Raw genomic sequence first — 17206 nt, 5'->3', positions numbered from 1 at the left:
TAAAAACATTATAAATAACCGTAGGAAAACATGATGCAAAATGGACGTATCAATTATCTTTTGTTCCATGTTTTGTTGCCTCCATTCAATTCTCATCTAGATGAAAATTCCTTGCAAACCTTAATGAAAATTCCTTTCAAATCTTATTGAAAGTTCCTTGCAAATATCATTGAAAATAGTTGTAAACGATTAAGTTTTTTGGAAAAAAATTCTTTCACAAAATTGGCCTAGAATAACTTTTGCCAAGTTTTTATTTGAAACTCTCGCACTCCGACTCAGAGGAATCAAAGTCACCGATGTAGCAGATAATCTGCTTAGAGTATCTTCGGTACAACCGACATGAAACTCTTCGCCATCGCCGATTTTACCTAGAATCCTAATATCCCTTTTTCTTGCACCGATCACATTTTCCTCGGAGTCTCCAACATTTACTGATGCTTGTGTTCTTTGCCAAATCCTGACATTTTCAAACAAAATTCTCCATTACCCTTATTCTCTAGGACCTTACCCTCTAACCCTTTTTGCAAATTGATGCCAAAGGGGGAGAAAATTTCAAAGCTTAAAACTCAAGGCTTCATAAGGGAGAAATATCAAGCTTATAGCTGAGGTAACCATTAAGGGAGAGAGATTATATGAACATTACCTAAAGGAGAGAGAGAATAAGTATCTTGGATTGGACTTATTACGCCTGACCATGTGTTGATCTTGTGTTTTCTATATAGACTTGTCTCACCCCCACATACTCCCAATATCTACATGCTAAAGATTGAGGGGTATCAAAAACGATACTTGCGGGGGAAAGTTCTACACATATTCTCGGAGACATGTCAATCTTAAGAGAATACTATTTTCTACATGTCATCCAAATCTTGGTACATTTGAAATATTTTTCATTGGTATGAAAGAAACATTCTTATGTTATCTAACTCTATTTTCTCAACTGTGTTCCTCTAGTTAAGATGCTCCATAATTTCAAGGTAAGTATATGCATCTTACCCATGTTCAGAATAATCTCTTGCTTCTTGCACATATTGTTTACAAGAGTAGGTTTTAACATGGAGACACTTCACTTACACATATTTGGTGCATATAGACTAGGTACATACGACTTGTCATGTCTTCTCTTCTATGTGTGTCCTCGTGCATTCCAAAAGCAACCATACCTTAAGAGGATTTCACACATGTAGGGGGGTCTTGCTTTAGTCATATATTACTCAAAGCTATCATATATTACAACATATTTTAATTTGAAGCTTTGAATGTATGTTGTCATCAATTACCACAAAGGGGGATATTGAAAGCACATATGCTCCCTTCGAGGTATTGATAGTTAATGACAACATACATTATCTCTTGGTCTAATATTTCTACCTAGTTGTTTCACTTTAAGTCCAAAGGTTGTCGTGGTTGCTAATTGTGTGGAGGATCCCCAAGAAGGAAAGGAACATGATTGACATTACCTTCAACCTTCAAGACTCTACATTTTGCTTTATGTGAGAAATCACATTTGAATCCATAGGAAAGTCAATACTATTAAAAGGGGATGAGGTAAATATGGTGATATGGTTGCTCAAAGTGCTTAGATATTAGCCACCAAAAATCTCAACAATTCTCCCAAAAAACATTCTGTCCAAAACCCAAACGATCAAATTTGGTACCACCAATATTTCCATTTCGGGCCCACTCAGTTTTCTTAGACAGAACCCAAGCAAAACCCTAACAACTCGATACAACCGAGATTCGCTTCGGTACAACCAAAAATCAGTGACCACCTTGTTGGTATCCATTTGTCAAATATAAGAATTTCTGACTTTTGAATAACGGTGCCAATGGATCACTCAAATTGCCTAGTCCAACCAAATCAATCTCTTCTACCAAGCCAAATTCCGCGAGAGAGTGACAGAGTGTTGAGGAGACTATATTTTGAAGCAATAGAGCAAGGAGTTCATCATCCATACCAAATCTATTACCTTATGGCGAGTGATGTCTCCTAGATTGGTTAGTTTTCGCTTGGGAGCCTCCAAATCATGTGAAGTTAAACCAAGAAGTTTGTAAGGGTAAGGTGATCGCCTACTTGTGAAGATCTACCCCGAGTGAGCCTAATCCTTCATGGATGTAAGGCATGGTGGAACACACAAGGTTGCTTCTTCGTGGACCCCCTGTGAGTGGGGCCCTCCATGGAATCGCACAACCGTTACCCTCCGTGGATTGAAGTATCCATCAACGTGGACCTATGATAGCACCACCTATCGGAACCACACCAAAAATCTTCATGTCTTCATTGTTGGAAATATGCCCTAGAGGCAATAATAAAATAGTTATTATTATATTTCATGTTTCAAGATAATCGTTTATTATCCGTATTATAATTGTATTGAATGGAAACATAAAAACATATGTGGATACATACACAAAATAATGTTCCTAGTAAGCCTCTAGCTGACTAGCTCGTTGATCAAAGATGGTTAAGGTTTCCTAGCCATAAACAAGTGTTGTCACTTGATAACAGGATCACATCATTAGGAGAATGATGTGATGGACAAGACTCAAACTATAAACGTAGCATGTGATCGTGTTATTTTGTTGCTATTGTTTTCTGCATGTCAAGTATACATTCCTATGACCTTGAGATCATGTAACTCACTTACACCATAGGAATGCTTTGTGTGTATCAAATGTCTCAACGTTACTGGGTGACTGTAAAGGTGCTCTACAGGTATCTCCGTAGGTGTCCGTAGAGTTAGCATGGATCAAGACTGAGATTTGTCACTCCGTATGACGGAGAGGTACCTCGGGGCCCACCCGGTAATACAACATCACAAACAAGCCTTGCAAGCAATGTGGATAAATATTTAGCCACGTGATCTTGTATTGCGGAACAAGTAAAGAGACTTGCCAGTACCGATATTGAAATAGGTATGGGGATACCGACGATCGAATCTTGTGCAAGTAACATACCGAAGGACAAAGGGAATGATATACGGGATTAAATGAATCCTTTATATAGAGGTTTAGCTGATAAGCTCCTCGTAGAATATGTAGGATCCAATATGGGCATCCAGATCCCGTTATTGGATATTAAACATAGAGTGTCTTGGTCATGTCTACATAGTTCTCGACCCCGCAGGGTGTGCACACTTAAGGTTCGGTGATGTTTTGGTATAGCTGAATTATTGTTGTTGGTAACCGAAGGTTGTTCGGAGTTCCGGATGAGATCATGGACGTCATGAGGGTTTCTAGGATGCGGCGGAGACGAAGATTGATATATAGCAAGTATCCATTTGGCTTCCGGAAGATTTTCGGTCATTACCGATAAAGTACGGGGAGTTACCACGGGGCCCACTACCAGGAGGGGCCACTCACCCGAGAGAAGACCAAGAGGGGCCCAAGGGTGGCGCACCAGCCCCTAGTGGGGTGGTGGCCAGCCCAAGAAGCCCTAGGTCGGCCGAAGTGGAAGAAAAGGCAAGGAGAGGGGCCAATCCTATTTGGGGAAGGAAGGACCCCTCCTTCCAAGTGGAATTGGAGGAGGACTCCTCCCTCTCCCCTTGCGCCGGCTAAACCCCTAGGGTTTTCCCTAGGGCGCCGCCCCCTCACACCCACCTATATATAGTGGAGGTGAGAGAGGCTTTTGGAACTCAAGCCAAAGTGCAGCCCTCTCTCCCTCCACAACTCCGACAACCCCATAGCTAGATTAGTCCGGCAGGGCGAAGCCCTATCGGAGTAGCTCCACCACCATCACCGCACGCCATCGCGTTGCCTGAGAATTGAGCTACCTCTTCGCCCCTCTTGCTGGATCAAGAAGGCAGAGATCTTCAACAAGTTGTACGTGTGCTGAACGCGGAGGTGTCGTCCGTTCGGTACTACATCGGGATGGAGTTCGTGGGACGGATCGTGATTGGATCGCGAAGACGTTTGACTACATCAACCGCGTTTCGCTTCCCGCTTAGCGATCTACAAGGGTATGTGGATCCGATCTCCCCTCTCGTAGATGATCATCACCATGATAGGTCTTTCATTGCGTAGGAATTTTTTTTGTTTCCCATGCAACGTTCCCCAACAATGGTATTAGAGCTAGGTTCATGCGTAGATGATATATCAAGTAGAATACAAAAGAGTTTGTGGGTGTTGATGTTCAATTTGTTGCACTCCTTAGTCTTTTTTGATTCGGCGGTATTGTTGGATTGAAGAGGCCCGGACCAACATTACTCGTACGCTTACGAGAGACCGGTTTCATCGACTAACACGCAACTTGTTGCACAAAGATGATTGGTTGGTGTTTGTTTCTTCAACTTTAGTTGAATCGGATTTGACTCAGGCAGCCCTTGGAGAAGGTTAAATAGCAATTTGCATATCACCGTTGTGGTTATGCATAAGTAAGATGCGATTATACTAGATACCCATAGCATCCGCGTAAAACATGCAACAACAAATTAGAGGACGTCTAACTTGTTTTTGCAAGGTATGCATGTGATGTGATAGGGCCAAAGACATGATATGATATATTGGATGTATGAGATGATCATGTTGTAGTAGTTAAATATCGACTTGCACATCGATGTGACGGCAACCGAGAGGAGCCATAGGGTTGTCTTTAATTATTTTTGCGCTTGGTGATGCTTTTCTTTATCGCTAGTAGTAGCTTTAGTAGTAACATCACAGTTAGCACGACAACCTCGATGGCAGCACAATGATGGAGATCATGATGACGGATATCATGGTGTGGCGCTGGTGACGATGGAGATCATGCCGGTGCTTTGGTGATGGAGATCAAGAAGCACAAGTTCATAGCCATATCATGTCACTTATGATTTGCATGTGATGTTAATCCTTTTTTGCACCTTATTTTGCTTAGGACGAAGGTAGCATTATTAGGTGATCCCTCACTAAAATTTCAAGATAAAATTGGGTTCTCCCCGACTGTGCATTGTTGCGACAGTTCGTCGTTTCGAGACACCACGTGATGATCGGGCGTGATAGACCTAACGTTCACATACAACGGGTGCAAAATAGTTGCACATGCGGAACAGTCGGGTTAAACTTGATGAGCCTAGCATGTACAAACATGGACTTGGAACACAAGAGACCGAAAGGTCGAGCATGCATCATATAGTTGATATCATCAACATGGAGATGTTCACCATTTAAACTAATTTCAACTCACGTGATGATCGGACTTGAGTTAGTGGATTTGGATCATGCGTCACTCGAATGACTAGAGGGGTGTCTATTTGAGTGGGAGTTTATTCGTAATATGATTAGCTAAACTCAATTATCTTGAACATAGTCTAAGTAATCTTTGCAAAATTTTATGTTGTAGATCAATGGCTCGCGCAGTAGTAACCCTGAATTTTAATGTGTTCCTAGAGAAAGCTAAGTTGAAATATGATGGAAGCAACTTTGTTGACTCGGCCCGTAATCTGAGGCTTATCCTTCAAGTTGCCAAAAAGTCATATGTCCTTGATGAACCGCTAGGTGATGAACCACCCCAACCTGTGTTGCCTAAATTTATGAACGTCTGGCAGACCCGCAAGGATGACAACTCGTTAGTTCAATGTGTAGTTTTGTATGGCTTAGAATCGGGACTTCAAAGACATTTTGAACGTCATGGAGCATATGAGATGTTCCAGGAGTTGAATTTTATCTTTGAGAAGAATGTCCGGATCGAGAGGTATGAGAGCTCTGATAAGTTCTATGCTTGCAAAATGGAGGAGAACGGGTGTGTCAGTGAACATGTGCTCAGAATGCCTGGGTACTCTAACCATCTGGTTGAGCTGGGAATTGCTCTCCCGCCGGAGGGTATCACTGACAGAGTTCTTCAGTCACTGCCGCCAAGCTACAAAGGCTTTGTGTTGAACTATAACATGCAAGGTATGAATAAGTCACTCGCCGAGATGTTTGAGATGCTGAAAGTCGCCGAGTCAGAAACCCAGAAGGAGCATCAACTGTTGATGGTCAATAAGACCACTAGTTTTAAGAATAATGGCAAGGGGAAGAAGGGTAACTCCAAGAAGAGTAGCAAAGCTGTTGCCCCTCCGACGAAGAAACACAAGTCTGGACCCAAGCTGGAAACTAAGTGCTACCATTGCAAGGGGACTAGTCACTCGAAGTGGAACTGCCCCAAGTATTTGGCTGATAAGAAGGCGGCCAATGCCAAACAAGGTACATTTGATATACATGTTATTGATGTGTACCTCACCAGCTCTCGTAGTAGTTGATACGTCTCCAACGTATCTATAATCTTTGATGGTTCCATGCTATTATCTTGTGAAAACTTTGGATGTTTTGTATGCCTTTTATATCTTTTTTGGGACTAACTTCTTAACTCAGTGCCAAGTGCCAGTTCGTGTTTTTTCCGTGTTTTTGACCCTTTCCAGAGGAGAATATTAAATGGAGTCCAAACAGAATAAAACCTCCGAAAAGATTTTTTCCGGAATAGAAGATACGCAGGGAGCGTGAGAACCAAGGCAGAGGCCACTAGGGGAGGCCGCAAGCCCCCTAGGCGCGGCCAGGGCGCGCCTAGCAGGCTTGTGGGCCCCATGTGGCTCATCTACCCTACTTCTTCCGCCTATAAATCCCCTTCATCAACACCATTGCCTCTCCGATGATGCGAGAGTAGTTCACCATAGACCTTCGGGTCCATAGCTAGTAGCTAGATGGATTCTTCTCTCTCTTGGATCTTCAATACAAAGTTCTCCATGATCTTCATGGAGATCTATCCGATGTAATCTTCTTTTGCGGTGTGTTTGTCGAGATCCGATGAATTGTGGATTTATGATCAGATTATCTATGAATCTTATTTGAGTTTCTTCTGATCTCTTATATGCATGATTTCATATCCTTGTAATTCTCTTCGAGTTGTGGGTTTTGTTTGGCCAACTTGATCTATCATTCTTGCAATGGGAGAAGTGCTTGGTTTTGGGTTCATACCGTGTGGTGACCTCACCCAGTGACAGAAGGGTTAGCGAGGCATGCATCGTGTTGTTGCCATCAAGGGTAAAAATATGGGGTTTATATCTATTGAATGAATTTATCCATCTACATCATGTCATCTTGCTTAAGGCGTTACTCTGTTTGTCATGAACTCAATACACTAGATGCATGCTGGATAGCGGTCGATGTGTGGAGTAATAGTAGTAGATGTAGAAAGTATCGGTCTACTTGTCTCGGACATGATGCCTATATGTATGATCATTGCCTTAGATATCGTCATGACTTTGCGCGGTTCTATCAATTGCTCGACAGTAATTCGTTCACCCACCGTAATATTTGCTATTTTGAGAGAAGCCTCTAGTGAACACTATGGCCCCCGGGTCTACTTCACATCATATTTTCAGCCCTACACTTTTACTTTGTTGCACTTTCCGCCTTCAGATCTCACCTTGCAATCAATCGTGAAGGGATTGACAACCCCTTTGTAGCGTTGGGTGCAAGTTTTCTGTTTTTGCGCAGGTACATCGGTGCTTCATCTTGATACTCCTACTCGATTGATACCTTCGTTCTCAAAACTGAGGGAAATATTTATTGCTACTCTGCTGCATCACCCTTCCTCTTCAAGGGAAAAAAACCAACGCAAGCTCAAGAGGTAGCAAGAAGATTTTCTGGCGTCGTTGCCGGGGAGGAGGATCAAGTCAAGAATAGTCTCCCGTCAATATGCCAATTTCTAGCGTCGTGGCGAGGCAGCATCAAGTGAAGCTCATCCAAGTAAGTGTCGCAAACTCATCTCTTGCATTTACTTTTTTTGCCTCGATGTTTTCCTCTCCCCCACTTTTGAAAAACAAAAGTTTACAAAAATATTTGCCTTTTTCGCTTGCTTTCCTTTGCTTGTGTGCTATGTGCCTTCAATATGCTTGCATCTTCGCTTGCTAAAAATCTAGTGATACGGATCCTCACCCACTTGCTAATCTCTTTCAGAGATTCAATTATGTTGAACCATTTGCTAGTGAGTTGAGTGCACTTGACTTTCTCTATGGAGTTTTGCTTGAGATGCGTGAATCTGAAATTGTGATGAAGAAATTTATGAAGTGATTCATGAGGGCTCCTTGAATGAAAAGCATGATTGCAACGATTTCATTCTAAATTATATTAATGACAATCATGCTAAAAATATGCAAAACCCTAAGCTTGGGGATGCTAGTTTTGCTTTGTCCACTACCTGTTGCAATGATCGTGATTGGGGTGATAATTTTTCTTATGATCTTGCAAATTTTTTTAACCCTCATGATGATTATGATGTTTGCAATAATATTGAAAGTGGGTTTGGATAAGTCATGACTTTAGTTGATGATAATCCCACTATTTTTGAAAAGCGTCAATTTTGCATGCATGTGGATCATGAAAAGAATATCCTTTGTGATAGCTATATTGTTGAATTTGATTATGATCCCACATGTAATTTCTATGAGAGAGGAAAATATTGTGGTAGAAACTTTCATGTTGCCAAATTACCTCTCGTTTTATTGAGATTGCTATTGTCTCTTTCTTCTTCCTTGCATATGGTAACTATTGGTTGTCTTGACAATCTGTTTTCCTATAAAATGCCTATGCATAGGAAGTATGTTAGACTTAGATATGTTTGTCAGATGTTTCATGATGCTCTCTTCGTTTCCGATTGCTGTCTTTTTTGTGAGCATCATTGAATTATCAATGCCTAGTTCAGGGTGTTAAACAATAGCGCTTGTTGGGAGGCAACCCAATGAATTTATCTTTGTTTTTGCTTTCTGTTTTGTTGCGTACACACCATCATAATTCTGTTATGATTGTTTATTTTGTGTTTCTTTTTGTGTTTGAGCCAGGTAAAACCCTTACGACTAGTTTTGTAATGGTTGTTTGATCATGCTGGAAAAAGACAAAAACTTTTCGCTGACGAAATTATTTTTCATTTTTATCCAGAAAGAGCTTTTGAGTTGATTCTTTTTGCTGCTGGTTTATTTGCCAATTGTCCAAACTGTCGTAATGTTTCAGAATTATTGAGATACCAGAAGTATACGAAGTATGCAGATTGCTACAGACTGGTCTGTTTTTGACAAATACTGTTTTTTGTTGTGTTGATTGCTTATTTTGATGAAACTATGGATAGTATCGGGGGTATTAGCCATGGATAAGTGAGAATACAGTAATATAACACCAATATAAATAGAAATCAAGTTTGCTACACTACCTTAGGAGGTGGTAGTTTGTTTTCTTGTGCTAATGTTATCCCGAGTTTCTGTTTAAGTTTCGTGTTGTGAAGTTTTCAAGTTTTCGGTGATGTTCCCATGGACAAAGGGATAAAGAGTGGAAAGAGCTCAAGCTTGGGGATGCCCAAGGCACACCAAGCCAAATTCAAGGACACCAAAAATCCTAAGCTTGGGGATGTCCTGTGAAGGCATCCCCTCTTTCGTCTTCAATCCATCGGTAACATTACTTGGAGCTATATTTTTATTCACCACATGATATGTGTTTTGCTTGGAGCTTCATCTATCGTAGGAGTATTTTCTTTTTGTTGTGTCACAATCATCCATGCTGCACACCTTTTTACAGAGACATGCACTCGTCGTGAATTTGCTAGAATACTCTTTGAGCTTCGCTTATATCTTTTGAGTTAGGCAATTTAGCTCACATGTGCTTCACTTATATCTTTTGAGCTAGATAACTTTGCTCTAAGTGCTTCACTTAGATATTTTAGAGCACGGCGTGTCATATTTTGGAGAAATAATAACTCTCGATCTTCACTTATACCTTTTTTATAGTGATCTCTCTAAGTAACTTGGTAGTTGGCTTGTGCTATGAAAGTAGTCCCAAAGGTGATAGGTACCCAAAGAGGATACAATAAAACTTCCATCTTCATGTGCATTGATTAGAAAGAGAAGTTTGACTCCTCTCAAATAGTTTTGAGACATGGAGTTGGTAATATTAAGATTTATGTTAGTAGGGTGTTGTGAATCTAGAAATACTTGTGTTGAAGTTAGTGATTCCCATAACATGCACGTATGGTGAACCGCTATGTTAGGAAGTCGGAGCATAATTGATTTATTGATTGTCATCCTTTCTGTTGCGGTCGGGATCGCGCGATGGTTAACACCTACCAACCCTTCCCCTAGGAGTATGTGTTTAGCACTTTGTTTTGATTACTAATAAAAACTTTCGCAATAAGTATGAGAGTTTTCATGACTAATGTGAGTCCATGGTTGATACGTCTCCAACGTATCTATAATTTTTGATGGTTTCATGTTATTATCTTGTCAAACTTTGGATGTTTTGTATGCCTTTTATTTCTTTTTTGGGACTAATTTATTAACTCAGTGCCAAGTGCCAATTCCTGTTTTTTCCGTGTTTTTGACCCTTTTCAGAGGAGGATTTTACACGGAGTCCAAACAGAATTAAACTTCCGAAAAGATTTTTTTCGGAATAGAAGATACGCAGAAAGCTTGGGAACCAAGGCATGGAGTCCCGGGGGAGGCCACAAGCCCCCATGGCGCGGCCAGGGGGCCCGCGCCTCCCAGGCTTGTGGGCTCCCTGGGCCTCCCCTGCTCTACCTCCTTCGCCTATGAATTCGCTAAAATACCTAAAAAAATAGAGAGATCCACGAAAAACTTTTCCGTCGCCGCAAGCTTCTGTCTCCACAAGATCCCATGTGGGGCATGTTCTGGTGCCCTGGTGGAGGGGGGATTCGGATACGGAGGGCTTCTTCATCAACCCCATGACCTCTCCGATGATGCGTGAGTAGTTCACCATAGACCTACGGGTCCATAGCTAGTAGCTAGATGGCTTCTTCTCTCTCTTGGACCTTCAATACAAAGTTCTCCATGATCTTCATGGAGATCTATCCGATGTAATCTTCTTTTGCGGTGTGTTTGTCGAGATCCGATGAATTGTGGATTTATGATCAGATTATCTATGAATCTTATTTGAGTTTCTTCTGATCTCTTATATGCATGATTTCATATCCTTGTAATTCTCTTCGAGTTGTGGGTTTTGTTTGGCCAACTTGATATATGATTCTTGCAATGGGAAAAATACTTGGTTTTGGTTTCATACCGTGCGGCGACCTCACCCAGTGACAGAAGGGGTAGCGAGGCACGCATCATGTTGTTGCCATCAAGGGTAAAAAGATGGGGTTTTCGTCATTGGTTTGAGTTTATCCCTCTACATCATGTCATCTTGCTTAAGGCATTACTCTGTTTGTCATGAACTCAATACACTAGATGCATGCTGGATAGCGGTCCATGTGTGGAGTAATAGTAGTAGATGCAGAAAGTATCGGTCTAGTTGTCTCGAACGTGATGCCTATATGTATGATCATTGCCTTAGATATCGTCATGACTTTGTGCGGTTCTATCAATTGCTCGACAGTAATTTGTTCACCCACCGTAATATTTTCTATTTTGAGAGAAGCCTCTAGTGAACACTATGGCCCCCGGGTCTACTTCACACCATATTTCCAGCGTTTCACTTTTACTTCGTTGCACTTTTCGCCTTCAAATCTCACTATGCAATCAATCTTGAAGGGATTGACAACCCATTTATAGCGTGGGTTGCAAGCTCGTTTGTGTTTGCGCAGGTACTCTGGACACTTGGCTTGATTCTCCTACTGGATTGATACCTTGGTTTTCAAACTGAGGGAAATACTTACTGCTCATGTGCTCCATCACCCTTTCCTCTTCAAGGGAAAAACCAACGCAAGCTCAAGAGGCAGCAGAAGGATTTCTGGCGCCGTTGGCGGGGATTTCTGGCGCCGTTGCCGGGGAGGATCAAGTCAAGAATAGTCTCCGGTCTACGTGTCAATCTCTGGCACCGGGGATTATTCTAGGTGAAGCTTATCCAAGTAAGTACCGCAAACTCATCTCTTGCATTTACTTTTTTTGCCTCTCGTTTTCCTCTCCCCCGCTTCTGAAAAACAAAAATTTACAAAAATATTTGCCTTTTTCGGTTGCCTTTCCTTTGCTTGTGTGCTATGTGCCTTCAATCTGCTTGCATCTTCGCTTGCTGAATATCTATTGATATGGATCCTCATCCACTTGCTAATCTCTTTAAGAGATCCAATTATGTTGATCCAATTGCTAGTGAGTTGAGTGCACTTAACTTTCTCTATGGAGTTTTGCTTGAGATGCGTGAATCTGAAAATCGTGATGAAGAAATTTATGAAATGATTCATGAGGTCTCCTTCAACGAAAAGCATGATTGCAATGATTTCATTATAAATTCTATTAATGACAATCATGCTAAAAATATGCAAAACCCTAAGCTTGGGGATGCTAGTTTTGCTATGTCCACTACTTGTTGCAATGATCATGATTGGGGTAATGATTTTTCTTATGATCTTGAAAAAAAAATTAAGCCTCATGATGATTATGATATTTGCAATAATATTGAAAGTGGGATTGGAGAAGTCATGACTTTACTTGATGATAATCCCACTATTTTTGAAGAGCGTCAACTTTGCATGCATGTGGATCATGAAAAGAATATCCTATGTGATAGCTATATTGTTGAATTTGAATATGATCCCACATGTAATTGTTATGAGAGAGGAAAATATTGTGGTAGAAACTTTCATGTCACTAAATCACCTCTCGTTATGTTGAGATTGCTATTGTCTCTTTCTTCTTCCTTGCATTTGGTAACTATTGGTTGTCTTGACAATCTGTTTTCTTATAAAATGCCTATGCATAGGGAGTATGTTAGACTTATATATGTTTATCACATGTTTCATGATGCTCTCTTCGTGTCCGATTGCTATCTTTTATGTGAGCATCATTGAATTATCAACGCCTAGCTAAGGGCGTTAAAAATAGCGCTTGTTGGGAGGCAACCCAATGAATTTATCTTTTTATTTCTGTTTTGTTGCGCCAACACCATCATAATTATGTTATGATTGTGTTTTTTGTGTTTCTTTTTGTGTTTGAGCCAAGCAAAACCTTTATGACTAGTTTGGTGTTGGTTGTTTGATCCTGCTGGAAGAAGACAGAAACTTTTCGCTCACGAAATTATTTTTCATTTTTTTTTCAGAAAGAGCTTTTGAGTTGATTCTTTTTGCTTCTGGTTGATATGCCTTTTTCCCAGGATGTCGCAATTGTTCAGAATTTGTGAGGTACCAGAAGTATACGAAGTATACAGATTGCTACAGACTTGTCTATTTTTGACAGATTCTGTTTTTGTTGTGTTGGTTGCTTGTTTTGATGAAACTATGGATAGTATCGGGGGGGGGGGTACTAGCCATGGAAAAGTGAGAATATAGTAACCTAACACCAATATAAATAGAAATCAAGATTTCTACAGTACCACAAGAGGTGGTAGTTTGTTTTCTTGTGTTCATGATATCACGAGTTTCTGTTTAAGTTTTGTGTTGTGAAGTTTTCAAGTTTTGGGTGATGTTCTCATGGACGATGAGATAAAGAGTGGAAAGAGCTCAAGCTTGGGGATGCCCAAGGAACCCCAAGACAAATTCAAGGACACCAAAAATCCTAAGCTTCGGGATGCCCCGGGAAGGCATCCCCTCTTTTGTCTTCAATCCATCGGTAACATTATTGGAGCTATATTTTTATTCACCACATGATATGTATTTTTCTTGGAGCGTCTTGTATCGTAGGAGTATTTTCTTTTTGTTTTGTCGCAATCATCCTTTATGCACACCTTTTGAGAGAGACATGCACTCATCGTGATTTTGCTAGAATGCTCATCGTGCTTCACTTATATCTTTTGAGCTAGATAATTTTGCTCTATGTGCTTCACTTAGATCTTTTAGAGCACGGCGGTGCGTGACTTGGTATTTGGTTTGTGCTATGAAAGTAGTCCCAAAGGTGATAGGTGCCCAAAGAGGATACAAAAACCTCCATCTTCATGTGCATTGAGTAGAAAGAGAAGTTTTGATTCCTCTCAATTAGTTTTGAGACGTGGATTTGGTAATATTAAGAGTTATGTTAGTAGGGTGTTGTGAATCTATAAATACTTGTGTTGAAGTTAGTGATTCCCGTAACATGCACGTATGGTGACCCGCTATGTTAGGAAGTCGGAGCATAATTGATCTATTGATTGTCATCCTTTGTGTTGCGATCGGGATCGCACGATGGTTTACACCTACCAACCCTTCCCCTAGGAGTATGCGTTTAGCACTTTGTTTTGATTACTAATAAAAACTTTCGCGACAAGTATGTGAGTTCTTCATGACTAATGTGAGTCCATGGTATAGATGCACTTTCACCTTCCACCATTGCTATCCTCTCTAGTGTCGCGCAACTTTCGCCGGTGCACAAACCCACCATATGCCTTCCTCAAAATAGCCACCATACCTACCTACTATGGAATTTTCATAGCCATTCCGAGATATATTGCCATACAACTCCCACCGTTCCGTCTCATGACTTGTGTCGTCACTCTCATATTGCCATTGCATGATCGTAAGATAGCTAGCAAGATGTTTCAATGTCATACACCAAGCTAGATCGTTGCACATTCCGGTACACTGCCGGAGGCATTTCCGATAGAGTCATCATCGTTCTAAGCTTTGAGCTGTGATTAAATAAAAGTGTGATGATCATCATTATTAGATCATTGTCCCATGTGAGGAAATAAAAAAAGAGGCCAAAGTTGCCCACATAAAAAAAGAGCCCAAAGAGCCCAAATTAAAAAAAAGACAGAAAAAGAGAGAAGGGACAATGCTACTATCTTTTTCCACACTTGTGCTTCATAATAGCACCATGTTCTTCATAATTGAGAGCTTCTTGCTCTGTCACCACCATATACTAGTGGGAATCTTTATTATATAACTTGGCATGTATATTCCAAGGATAGGCTTCCCCAAATTGCCCTAGGTCTTCGTGAGCAAGCAAGTTGGATGCACACCCACTAGTTCTCCTTTTGAGCTTTCACATACTTATAGCTCTCGTGCATCCTTTGTATGGCAATCCCTACTCGTTCACATTGATATCTATTAATGGGCATCTCCATAACCCTTTGATACGTCGAGTCAATGTGACCATCTCCTCCCTTTTTTGTCTCACAACCACCACCACACTCCATTCCACCTATAGTGCTATATCCATGGCTCACGCTCATGTATTGCATGATAGTTGAAAAAGGTTTGAGAAAGTAAGACTGCAAAAACAATTACTTGGCCAATACCAGGGTTGTGCATGATTTAAACTAGTTGTGTGGGGATGATGGAGCATAGCCAGACTATATGATTTTGTAGGGATAACTTTCTTTGGCCTTGTTATTTCGAAAGTTCATGATTACCTTGCTAGTTTTCTTGAAGTATTATTATTTTCATGTCAATAGCAAACTATTGTTTTGAATCTTACGGATCTGAACATTCATGTCACATGAAAGAAGTTACAAAGGACAACTATGCTAGGTAGCATTCCACATCAAAAATTCAGTCTTTATCACTTCCCTACTCGAGGACGAGCAAGAGTTAAGCTTGGGGATGCCTGATACGTCTCTAACATATCTATAATTTTTTATGGTTTCATGATATTATCTTGTCAAACTTTGGATGTTTTGTATGCCTTTTATATCTTTTTTGGGACTAACTTATTAACTCAGTGTCAAGTGCCAGTTCCTGTTTTTCCGTGTTTTTGACCCTTTGCAGAGGAGAATATTAAACGGAGTCCCAACGGAATAAAACCTCCAAAAAGATTTATTTTCGAACAGAAGATACGCAGGGAGCGTGAGAACCAGGGCAGAGGCCACCAGGGGAGGCCACAAGCCCCCTAGGCGCGGCCAGGGGGGCCCGCGCCTAGCAGGCTTGTGGGGCCCCTGTGGCTCATCTGCCCTACTTCTTCCGCCTATAAATCCCCGAAATATCTAAAACCACGAGAGAGATCGACGAAAATACTTTTCCGCCGCCGCAAGCTTCTGTCTTCGCAAGATCCCATCTGTGGCACGTTCTGCTGCCCTGTCGGAGGGGGGATTCGGATACGGAGGGCTTCTTCATCAACACCATTGCCTCTCCGATGATGCATGAGTAGTTCACCATAGACCTTCGGGTCCATAGCTAGTAGCTAGATGGCTTCTTATCTCTCTTGGATCTTCAATACAAAGTTCTCCATGATCTTCATGGAGATCTATCCGTTGTAATCTTCTTTTGCGGTGTGTTTGTCGAGATCCGATGAATTGTGGATTTATGATCAGATTATCTATGAATCTTATTTGAGTTTCTTCTGATCTCTTATATGCATGATTTCATATCATTGTAATTCTCTTCGAGTTGTGGGTTTTGTTTGGCCAACTTGATCTATGATTCTTGCAATGGGAGAAGTGCTTGGTTTTGGGTTCATACCATGCGGTGACCTCACCCAGTGATAGAAGGGGTAGCAAGGCACGCATCGTGTTGTTGCCATCGATGGGGTTTATATCTATTGCATGAATTTATCCCTCTACATCATGTCATCTTGCTTAAGGCGTTACTCTGTTTGTCATGAACTCAATACACTAGATGCGTGTTGGATAGCGGTCGATGTGTGGAGTAATAGTAGTAGATGAAAGTATCGGTCTACTTGTCTCGGACGTGATGCCTATATGTATGATCATTGCCTTAGATATCGTCATGACTTTGTGTGGTTCTATGAATTGCTCGACAGTAATTCGTTCACCCACCGTAATATTTGCTATTTTGAGAGAAGCCTCTAGTGAACATTATGGACCCCGGGTCTACTTCACATCATATTTTCAGCCCTACACTTTTACTTTGTTGCACTTTCCACCTTCAGATCTCACCTTGCAATCAATCGTGAAGGGATTGACAACCCCTTTGTATCGTTGGGTGCAAGTTTGCTGTTTTTGCGCACGTACATCGGTGCTTCATCTTGATACTCCTACTGGATTGATACCTTGGTTCTCAAAACTGAGGGAAATACTTACTGCTACTGTGCTGCATCACCCTTTCCTCTTCAAGGGAAAAAAACCAACGCAAGCTCAAGAGGTAGCAGTAGTGCCTAGGTATTTGATACCGGTTCTGTTGCTCACATTTGCAACTTGAAACAGGTACTGCGGAATGAACGAAGGCTGGCGAAGGATGAAGTGACGATGCGCGTGGGAAATGGTTCCAAGGTTGATGCGATCGCCGTCGGCACAATCTCACTTCAATTACCATCGGGATTAGCGATGAACTTAAATAATTGTTATTTAGTGTCTGCATTGAGCATGAACATTATATCTGGATCTTGTTTATTGTGAGACAGTTACTCATTTAAGTCAGACAATAATGGTTGTTCTATTTATATGAGTA

Source organism: Hordeum vulgare, chromosome 2H (assembly GCF_904849725.1).
Source record: "Hordeum vulgare subsp. vulgare chromosome 2H, MorexV3_pseudomolecules_assembly, whole genome shotgun sequence".
NCBI classification, from domain to species: domain Eukaryota; kingdom Viridiplantae; phylum Streptophyta; class Magnoliopsida; order Poales; family Poaceae; genus Hordeum; species Hordeum vulgare.
The sequence above is the reverse complement of the archived record's forward strand: the minus strand, read 5'-3'. Positions refer to the sequence as shown.